Consider the following 11,907-nt stretch of genomic DNA (forward strand, 5'->3'; position numbering starts at 1 on the left):
TCCTAAATTTGAACCATCAGGATCTCTCACATCTCATTGTACAACACACTCCAAAGTGAGAATCATATGTCTCGATCAATAAGCCAAATGGACTCATTAACATCATCCACTGTTCAATCCATTACAACTTGTAACTCAACTACTACCAACCTCTATCAGTCAGGGTCATCCAGCTAACAGATGCACATGCTTGAATTCATTTTCACATCTTTATCCCAATTTCAAACATAACCCCACATCTCACAATTGCAGACACTGACCATGGCATGATAGTTGAGTTGATATCCCTAAGTTGAGAAAATGGCTGGCTGTTGACTGCTCAATATTAAATTGTAATGTTGTGCTGGTGACTGTCGGTGACATAATAGCCGCAGCATTACTTGTTAATTTTGACATGTCTAACATTTTTCTGAGTTCCAAGAATTGAAAAACAATCAAGGTATAGAATAAGTGTAGCTTACTTACTCCTTGAGAAGCATGCATTGAATTCTGTTTTATTCTGGTAGAGGGTCATAATGTGAGCACGTCATTTGTCTAATAGCCCTTCTTGTTACAGGATGCTATTGGATTCCTGATAAGTGCACAAATTACAACATCTAGGTGATATTTGATTCCCTGTGGCTTGGGAAGAAACCAGCTTGAAAAAGAAAAACTACTTTGCTGGAATAGCACAGAGAAAATATTTCACTCTTGTTATGTCCCTGTGGATGCCTGTGCTGTAAACAAGGAGAGCAAGTGTAGTTTTCATGACTGCAGTGTGGATGGTTTATTGTTCTTGCAAGCCTTCATGGAAATGAATGCACAAAGCAAGAAATAAAAACTTTATTTTGGCACTTGAAGTTATATATATCCTCTGTTTGAAATCCAGTTCCAATTTCGCTGCATTCCTTTGATTTTGGCAATTACTGCAATATTATTAATGCAGGGACAAAATTTTAAATCTTGCATAATAGGTATCCTTTTGCAATGTTTAGATGCATGAACAGTTTCATCATCACAGTGCTGTGATTGGCTGGGTAGCATTAATAAATCCAGTGTTACTAGTTAGTTGCAATGGGAATTGCATATCTAAACTGAATGTACTAATTATTTGAATTACTGCTACCATTCTATTGGGTTTGATACAAATTAGCAATGTTATTTACAACACACATTTAGATTTTTCTCGTCATAAAACACTTATCTCCACAGTAACAAAAAGGACCATAAAAATGAGTGTATTTATCTTTAAAATTAGTGAAAGTTAGCTAAATGAACAAATTTTGGGAGTTCTGCATGGATATCACAATGAGCATGGATATCACATGACATATTGAATATGCAAATAAAAATGAGGCAATATCAAGCTAAAAGAGGTAACTGGAAAATGTGAAGAACTACAAAGAACAATAAAGAGATTCAAAAAAGTAACAGGTATTGCAAAAGTGGAACATGAAAATAAGACTTGCAATCAATATGAAAACGAATAGAATTATTTCAAACTATGTTTATTGTATTCATTTCACAACACAGAACAAGGATAAAATACCATCAATGTAAGGGAGCAGAAATGAGTCAATGGCTAAGAAGTTGGTTTCAAAACAAAGTGAAGGAGAAAATAATCGGACATAGGGATAACAACTCACCAGAATCTGATGGTTTCCATCGACAGCATTTAAAAATAAACAAATCGCAGATGAGTGAATTAGAATTTTCTAATTCTCTCCAGATTTAGGAATGGTATCTTTGGAGAAAATGTAAATGTTATTCCATTCGTATAAACACAGCGACGGAGACTGCAAGTAACTACTAAAATGCTCAATTAACTCCTCTTGTGGGGGAGCTCCTACAATCTATCAGCAGGGACAGTGATTAAGCAGCTGGACAAATATGAATTGATCAGAGAGTCGGCATAGATTTTTAATAGGAAGTTCGTACCTGATTCTTCGGTGTAAACATGTGAAAGTTCTCACTTAGTATGCTGGATAACAGATGGTTTCTGGATTTTTTTAAAAATTGGAATTTCAGGAACAACTTGATAAATTTAGACCAATTAGTCTAACATTCGTCATGAGGAAAATCCGAGAATCTATTGTTAAAGAGGTAAGAGTGACACACATATATAAGAATCATAGAGCAGTCAGGCAGAGTCAGCACTGTTTGTGAGAGAAAAGTGGTAATTGACAATTTACTAGAGACCTTTGAGTGTGCAGCAAACAATGGATAAAGGGGGAAGTGATGACTATAGAGTACTTGGATTTCTAAAAGGCAGTCAGTGTGGTTCTACGTAAAAGGTTACCACACATAAGAGCTAATGCTGTTGGAGGTTCTATATAAGCATGGACAAAGAACTAACAGGAAAACAGAGTCAGAACAAAGGGTCATCTTTAGGTTGACAAACTCTAATTAGTGAAATGGCATCGGGATACGTGCTAGGACCTCAACCTTATTTACAGTTTATGATAATGACGTGGAAAAAGGTGCCAACTGCGGTGTTGCCAAATCTTCTGAAGACACAGAGATAGGCAGGAAAGCAAATTGTCGGGAGGGTAGGAAGATCTGCAAAGGAATTTTTGAGTTGGAATAAGTTTAACAGATAAAACATAATGTTGGAAAATATGTGGTTGTTCATTCTGACAGGAAGAAGAGAGAAGGTCCTGGGAAAGAGAATACTAAATGCTGCCTTCCTCAGGATACACGCATTTCTTATAGTAAAACGACAAAGTACAATAAATAATGAAGAAGACAAACAGAATACTGGCCTTTATTGCAGGGGAATGGAGTGTGAAAGTAGAGAAGACTTGCTAAGACCGTATGGGGTATTGCTGAGAGCATAGATAGAGTGCTGGATGCAGTTAGGTCAATTTTAGTTAAGAAGGCACATATTTGCAGTTGACATGTTTCAGAAATAGTTCACCTGGAATTGCCACATGGAGAAAGTTGGTACAGATCAGCTTATATTCACTGCAGTTTAGAAATATCAATTGTGTCCCAAGTGAAACATAAAACACAGAGGGGATTTGACAGAATAGATGTCAGTAGGGTCATTAGGGTATCTAGAACAAGGGAACGTTGTTTCAAAATAAGGTGTTTCCTATTTATGACAGTGATGAGGAGACATTTGTCCTTTTCAGAAGGTTGTTTGTGTTTGGAATTCTCTCCCCAGTCAGCAATGGTGAACGGGTCATTGAATATATTCAAGGCTGTGTTATACTGATTTTTGATTGAGAAGAGAATCAAGGTTAGTGGGGAAAAGGCAGGAAAGTATTGTCAAGGCAACATCATCTCATTGACTGGTGGAACAGGTTCAAGGCACAGAATGGTCTTCTGCTACTCCTATTTCTTATGTTCTTTTGCAGGTTCTGCCAAAGAATATACAGTCGGTTCTGATAACGTAGTAGTTACATTCCCGTGTGATTTCGCACTGTAAGAAAATCATATAATAGCAGCACCATTTAAACCAGTGGGGCCGGAATCGTGTTATAGCCAATACAAGTTAGGAAGGTTCACGTTCCATAAATAATGGTCAAAACTCTTCAATCACGTTAAAGCCAATTCATGTTGAGGAAACACACATTATAGCAGAATCGGCTGAACCAGCAAAATAAAAAATTAAAGATTTGGAAGGAGCATTGTGCTATCAGTTATTAATTGGATAAGAGGTACGAAACAGAGAGGAGGGATAAAGGCAACATCTCTGAGCATTACTGTAACAAACTTTATACTCTTGCTTATTTTAAAGGTTGATTTATTGGAGGTGACTTGTGCCACTCCCAGGAAGGTGCACTTGGGCCTCACCATATACACCACCAACTTGGACAAAGGTGTGTGTATCTGAGTTGCAAATGACACAAAAAAAAAGGCTAAGGGTGCAATCTTCCCCTCTGAGAAGCAGTAGGTGGGAGGGATTGATAATCAAATGGGTTAGCATCAAGGAAACACCCATCTCTTTCTGACACTACAGAGATCAAGTTCTCAGCCACAAGGTCCTAGCTTGACTTTCCCAGCCTACCGCCAAATAATGGCAATGTGAGGGCTCATCTCCAAATGGGTGGAAAGATGCCTGACCAGTGAGCCAGTGTAAACAGGCTGTTAGTTTGTCAGTCAGACAGGGGCTGTGCTTTCCTTTGACCTTGGACCAATTTGTTCTGGATTTAGGGCAGACCCAAGCCTCTGAAAACTATCCTTCTGTCCTTGCTTCTGAGCACACTTTCTCCTTCTCCCTGTAACCTTCAACTCCAGAAATCCCTCAAAACAACACCAACTTCTCTCCACAGAGACCCTCCATCTTGAGATCCAGTGGAGCTGGGCTGAGATTGTTTCCCAGCAGCCTGAGGTACTGGAGATGTTGGCCTCTGATTGGCTGGCAGTTTCAAGCAGGTGGGAACGTCCTGCTCAGGGGTCATGATGCAACAGAAAGCCAGCTAGCATTGACTTGCCAGAACATTCAGTGGACTATCTGACAATGATAATGGTTTTCCTTCCAGGATCTGCTCTCAGGCGAGAAGACATAGAAGCAGAAGTAGTCTATTGAATCTGCTCCATCATTCAATAAGAACATACCTCATCTGACAATCCTCAACTCTGCTTTCTTGACTTTTTCCCAAAACTCTTGTTCCCTTACTGATTAAAAATCTGTCTATTTCAACCTTCAATATGCATTACAACTCAACATTGACATCCCTCCATGGTAACTATCCTCTGAGAGAAGAAATTCACCTCTGTCTTACTTAACCTGAAAACAGGACGTTCCCAATCTCAGTGCTATAAAAGGCAGCATAAAATTCTTAAAAGGGCCAAAGGCCCATTGTGGTCAATACAGATGTTTAAGCAACTGATTTTTGAACAACTTTGAGGCATTGGTATCATTTGAATTTGGCAGGAAAAGTACAGAAGCTCAAATATCACCCTTTGACCACAGTAATATTGGTCAGCTGATCCACCAGCAGAGGCTGACAGATAGACACTCAGGGCAGAGGACAATGACACCAAGTTGATTTGAGGATAAAAACAGAAATTGTTGGAATAGCTCAACAGGTCTGGCAGCCTCTGTGGAGAGGAATCAGAGTTATAACGTTTCAGATCGATGTGGGGATAGGGTGATAGAAATCCTGATTACTTCTGAAATGCCTTTTTTTTTGGGCCATTATCTGATCAGAAAACCAGTTCAATTGGATGGTACCTCCCACAGTACAGCTTGGAGAATCAAGATCAGTGTTTGTGCTCTAGTGCTGGAGTGGAACAATAATCTAGTACCTTCCATCTCAAAGGTGCAAGTGCAAGCGACTGAGCTACAGCTGGCATGACTGAGCCTGGAGAGAACTGTTCCACCAAATCTGAAAACAGGCACCAAACTACCCTCTCTGAGTTAGGAAAGCGTGAGACAGAATTCTGGCCACTTAGTGCAAAACCTTCTAGGATGGCCAAATGCTTGTATCACTCTCCTTTACAAATTTCAAAGTTATTAAAATTGACTAAGCCAGTCTATAAAACCTTGAGAGAAACAATCACATTGAAGGAGCGTGAATGGAGCGTGTCCTGACCAAATCACAAAATATCTAAACAATTACCTGTGCACTTAACGAGGTGAAGACTGGGCAACAGACTTAATCAAGGTGGGCATAGCCTATCTTCCTTCCCACCTGTCTGCTCCACCCTCCACTCTGACCTATCACCTTCTCCCTCACCTTCATCCACCTATTGCATTCCCAGCAATCTTCCCCCTAGCCCCGACCCCTCCCATGTATCTGTCAGCCACTTTGGGCCCACCCCCACCACCCAACACATTCCTGATGGAGATCTTATGCTCGAAACATCAACTCTCCTGCTCCTCAGATGCTGCCTGGCCAGCCGTGCTTTCCCAGCACCACACCTTTTGAACAGACATAATCACTTTGGCACAAGTTTCTGGCTAAGAAAGTAATACATTTTGCTGCAATGTAGTCATCTTCATTGTTGGCAGACCCTCACAGATGAGGATGACTCTCTTCTGCTCTAGGGTGAGTCTGTAGGTGTCTGTATAGACTGATGCGGCTACCACAGGCTCTGTTACACTTGAGGCAGAAGGTGGTCATGGGAAGGGGTGAGTGGGGCATTAGTGTGGCAATACGTTCCTTCCACCTTTTTCGGATGGCAAGTCTCGAGGTGCTCAAAGCCTTCCCGGATGCTCCCCTCCCCACTTTGGATGCTCCCTGGCCAGTGATTCCCAGGTGACTGTGGGAATACCCCACTTGGCCATTGATGCACTTCCTGTGTCCACCTGGGACTCGCCTGCCATTGTGGGGGTAGAGTACCAGCTTGGGGAGTCTTGTGTAGGTCATACAGATGATGTGTCCAGTGGATTATAATCATCTTGACCTTCGACCTCGAATCAGTTAGCTATGGCCATGGTTGAAAAACTGGTCAGGTGGTAGAAAGGTATTGTGTGATGCGCTGACTAACTCATTCACAGGTTTAAAAATCTGCTTTTCATCAAGTGACCGAAAGGAAGACTCTCTTAAGACATGGTCCTCTGTGACAAGACAGAGGAGATTCCGAAGAAGCAGACTCCCAGGGTTGAGGCACCCTCTCTCTCCACCTTGCCTGCTGGTTTGAAATCTGTCTGCTGATTGGATCATCTACTCACATCACGCAGTGTCTTGAGAATCAACCCAGCTGCCACTGCCTCCAGAAGAATAGCTGTCATCCATCAAAATCTTTAAATGCTCAACACCAGCCTGAAACTACCAAAGTCAGCAATCTACAAGATCTACAAACCATTAACTTTTGTTGGATCGTCATTTACCTTCCCATCGACCTTCCATCTGTACATGTATGTGTGCATGACCCCTCAAGTGTTTGCTTGGAACTCAGAATGTTTTATTTTATTTGGACCGTATGTTAAATGCAATAAATAATACTTTCCAGAATGCTGACCGTGTGTAATATTTACAGTCACATCATGTAACCAGCTACACATGCACTGAACTGGCAGCATTTTAAAACTGCTGCACCAGTCAAAATGGGGGGGGGGAGCAGAACCTTTCTACTTCTCCTCACTTGGTCATAACGACCGCCAGTTGACAGCTGATGCCTTTAGATTGTACTGGTGTGGAGTTCCTTGTGCTGTTGCATACATGCTCAGCTGTGCATTTTTAAACTAGCATGTTAATTAGAGCAGCAAGGTCAAAAACACTAGGTCAGATGTCAAAGTGTTAGACACTGACTGATATCAGTATCTGCCGGATCTGATATTTCTGGCATATGCAATTAATGCTCATGCTAATGTCCTTTACAAAATGGCATTCACTGCAATCCACATCCGATGGAGAGATACAAACATTTTATTTTCCCCCCAAACCAGTGCTGGAAATAGTGAAGATATGGACCTGAATTTTGCAGCCAGGGTATTGAAGTGCAAAATGTAACACTTATCTTCATTCTTCCCTTTATAAACCAAAGGTGGCTGTGGGCTGGGTCAACTACAGTTTTCAACATTGGGACCAGTACTTCGCATTAAGTAAGAATGTCAACCGATATGAAGCAAATAAATGAGATCGAGAGACAAAACACCCATGATCTAATTGAATGGCGGTACTGGCTTGCTGGGCTACGTAACCTATGCTTGCTCCTATATTCGTATAAGTTGTTCACACTATAAAGTTCTCAGTTATTCTCTGCAATAGACTTTGTTCAGTAGCTGCAGTTTGCACTGCCATCACCTTTCCAACACCAATTTGATGTAATTATACATTCTGTCAAAGCTACTTAATATTGTAAATAATTTTACACATACCTCTTCGAGATGGAAATGTTTTTTACAGCATACACTATTGTGAAAAAAACGTATCTATATACATTATGCATAATAGTTTTGTAATTTGTTTTTCACATAAAATTTATTATCCATCAAATGAAGTTGTAGGCTTGAAATGAAAAACTAAAATAAAGCCACGGTGCTACAGTGAATGAAAATTCATTAGTTTGTAACAATTTTAATTATGAAAAGGTAAGCATTCAACAGAGTGAAGGACAAAGCATTTTTAGAACAAAACATTATAGGCATAAAAAAAGCTCAACAGTTTTTTTTAATGGGATAGATAAACAAATCTTAGTCTGTTGATTGGCTGCTTTTCAAAGGTCACTCAGGGTTGAACTTCTAAATCTCATTAAGTTTCATGTAGGAGAAGGTCTTTTTCATTATTACAGTGCTGAAGTCTGTATCCCTGAAGCTAATTGCAAGGTACTGCTGCAGATTTCTAATTGTTTGCTATCAAAATAGCTATGTAAGCTTGATTAACAGTGTTCAGCAACATTCATAATAGTCCTAGCCTGTTCCTGCATAAAATAGAAACTGGGGGGAAAAATCAATAAGATTTAATAAGATCAGGAACAATCACTTACAATAGTACATCAATCACACAAAGTAATAGCTGCAGGATTTGATAGGGTCTTGAACTGCCTGAGAGATTCATAACCGGTACTCGTTAATGATTTGTTCATTTGCATTTTATCAATCCAGAAGGAGCTGACAAGCAGAAGGGGCAATTAGGTAATGTGTTTGCTTAAGCTCGTCAAATTCTGCAATTAAACGCAAAACAGGTTACACCAAACAGTTTGTCAGTTAGTTACTAGCAACAATTTGAATAATGTCCAGAAGGTATGTTAACCAAACATCTTACATTTTCGGTCATTTCTGTTTGTTACAGCATGTCACTGCTAACATGCTGTCCCTGCAAAAAGCAAAAATAGAAACACTTACAAGTAAAAACAATATTAAAATGCCATTTTACCTTTGGGCGCAGATATCCATGTTTCCCTGGTTGTTCTTTTCCACTTTTTGAACTAACTGTTGGCCATTATTTAGCTCCAGTTTCAAAAATAATATGCATATATATTAACTGTAATTGTGAACTGCTGCAGAGGCGTTTGCTTCCCGTCACTTGACTGACCTTAACTTGAGCTAAAGTACCTGAAGGCATCAAGTATAACCAAAATGCAGTCAATATATCTTGTATTATACATTTAAGCAAACCTATTTTAAAATGTTGCATTGCTTTCATTGTTTTTGTGATCTGTGGCACTGGCAATCTCTCACAATGTTCATTGACATCACTCAGATTGTGTTGATGCCAAACACTGTATAGAACAATGAAAAACAAGAGGACATTCAGCCTCCTCAGTCTGAAAGATTGCGCAGAACCTAGTTTTTCAAAATTCCAACTTCTCAATGGTCAGATTGTGTAACTGTCAGTAATTAATAAATGGATGATCTGGAGCTTGATGAGCCCCATTGTCAGACCATACAAACCATATGTTAATGGAGGAAACAAAGGCTCGATAAAACATTAACTTGTAGCTATTGCAAAGCCATACTATCGAATCATAATCAAGTAATAGAAACTCTGTTGCCTTTGGCGATGCACAGAGGTTAGCTTGGTTAAGTAGTATTTTTAAAGACAAAACATGTTTTCAGCTAATTGTATGCTAATGTGAAAACAACATGAATTAAGAGTCCTTCAAAGCACAATAATCAAAGCCTAATCTTTGTATATTGCACAAATTATTTGCAGCAGTCCCTAGATGACCCATCTCTTATGGAAATCACTTGGCCAAAGAAGGGGTTGGCATCTGATCATAAAATGCAATCTATTTTCTCAGCTAGCACCAGCCAGACCCAGTTAAAGACAATAGATTTCCTTCCTTAAAGCAATGGATGATAGTTTTGTTATCATTTTTGAGATTAGCTCCCAAATGCCAACTGTCATTCATTGAATTGAAATTTTACTGGGTCCCTTGGTAAAAACCATGTTGTCAGAGATGACAGGTTTCTTGTTGCTTGCTGGCACTATTTGGTTGGGAAATCTGACAATGAACGATCATTAGAAAGCTGTGATAAGAAACAGCACATTTACTTTCCCTCAAACTGCCAGGCACATTCTGTATACTGGCACCTCTCCCACTCGTTCCCCATTCCCTCAGGTAGCCCATTTGTTCAACCATTGGTCAGAGCAGATAAATGGGTCAGAAGTGTCACATTAACTCCTTAAAGTTTCCCTTTCTTTGAACCTTTTGTGTTCCAAGTGGAGTAGAAGCACTCACTCATCCCCTCAAATGACTCAAAGGGTCTCCAAAGTGCAGTAACTCATCACTTTCCCCTGCCTCATCCTACATTCCAATTTACCAGTACTTATGTAATCGCAACTTCAGTATTAATAGAAAGGTGATTCCCAGGTTCCTATGTGCTTTGGAGACTCAGACACTCTACTAAAGGCACCACAAAACATTGGAAAAGAAGCACTAGCAATGTCTTCACAAGATCCTCGAAATCCAGTGACAAATAAAGAGGTTCCCAACAGCAGCCTCCTCTCCAAGCCAATATATCCAGGAATGTAAACCAAGATGTGGAAAATGAAATTAGACAAAGTGACTCATATTTCAGCCAATACAGTTATGGAGTCATCCAGCATGGAAACAGACCCTCTGGTCCAAATAGTACCTGCCAACCATAATCCCAACCAAAACTAGTCCCACCTGCTTGTGCTTGCCCCATATCTCTCCAAATACATCCTTTTTGTGTATCTATGTCTTTTAAATGTGCAACTGTACCCGTATGCACCACTTCCTCGGGAAGTTCATTCCACACACAAGCAACTCTCTATATAAAAAAGTTGCCTCTCATGTCTTTTTTAAATCTTTCTCTTCTCACCTTAAAAATATTCCCCCCCCCCCCAAGTCTTGAAATCCCTCACTCTAGGGAAAAGATACAGGACATTCACCATATCTATACCCCTCATTATTTTATAAACCGCTATAAGGTCACCTCTTACACTAGGCTGAAAGAAGACCCAGCCTGTTTTGTTAACTGAAACCCTCCATTCCCAGCAACATCTCTCCTGAACCCTCTCCTGTTTAATAAAACCTCCCTCGAACAGGACTGGACACAGTACTCCAGAAGAGACCTCACCAACATCGTGTACAACCTCAACATGATGTCCCAGCTCCTATACTCAAAGGTCTGAGCAATGAAGAGAAGTGTGCTAAACAAATTCTTAACCGACCTATGAATAGTGATGGTAATTTCAAAGAGTCACATATGATATATGACAAATAGGATGAGCAGAGTGGCCTGTGGTGTAAGTGTTTTTTTCTCATTTTCTAAATATTCTAAACATCTGAAGAAGAGGATTGTGCGGAGAGAGCAGAAAAGTGGAAGTACTTAAATTGCTCCTTAAATTCCACCAGTGCAGAGATGATATGGATGGACTATTCTGTGCTGTTACAATTCCATGATTCCATGAAATGTAGATTATGGAGTTTCAGTACATAGAGTAAGCCCATCTTCTGTGTTTCATGTGGTCTATTGAACCTCCTTGCTCTCGGGGCTGATTAAAATTAAAACATACTCCCATTGGTGTCCAGCCAAGAACATTACCATTTCAGTCCAGTTGGGTGCAATTAAATTGCATTTAGTTGAGCTGAATTATAAACGCAATTGTCCAAATAAAATATAAATGTTAGTAAATTAACATTTATCCCTCAGTGTAATTCTACTCAATAATATTTGAGATTGTATTCACTGTGCAGCCATGATGCCCTTGCTGCTCAGTTGCAACCTACCAATACTAATAGGACGTTCTTTCCAACTGACAAAAAAACATAAGAACTTGAGAACTAGAAGCAGGAGTGGGCCATCTGGCCCTTCGAGCCTTCTCCGCCATTCAACAAGATCATGGCTGGTGTTATCATGGACTCAGCTCCACTTACCCGCCTGCTCATCATCATCCTTAAGTGTTTTACTATTCAAAAATCGATCTTTCTTTGCCTTAAAACCTTTCAACGAGATCGCCTGAACTGCATCATTGGGCAGGGAATTCCACAGATTCACTTTGGGTGAAGAATTTCCTCCTCAATTCAGTCTTAAATCTGTTCCCCCTTATTCCGAGGCTA

The sequence above is a fragment of the Chiloscyllium plagiosum genome, unplaced genomic scaffold (assembly GCF_037043375.1).
Source record: "Chiloscyllium plagiosum isolate Xiang-an unplaced genomic scaffold, Cpla_swu_hap1 HiC_scaffold_4, whole genome shotgun sequence".
NCBI classification, from domain to species: domain Eukaryota; kingdom Metazoa; phylum Chordata; class Chondrichthyes; order Orectolobiformes; family Hemiscylliidae; genus Chiloscyllium; species Chiloscyllium plagiosum.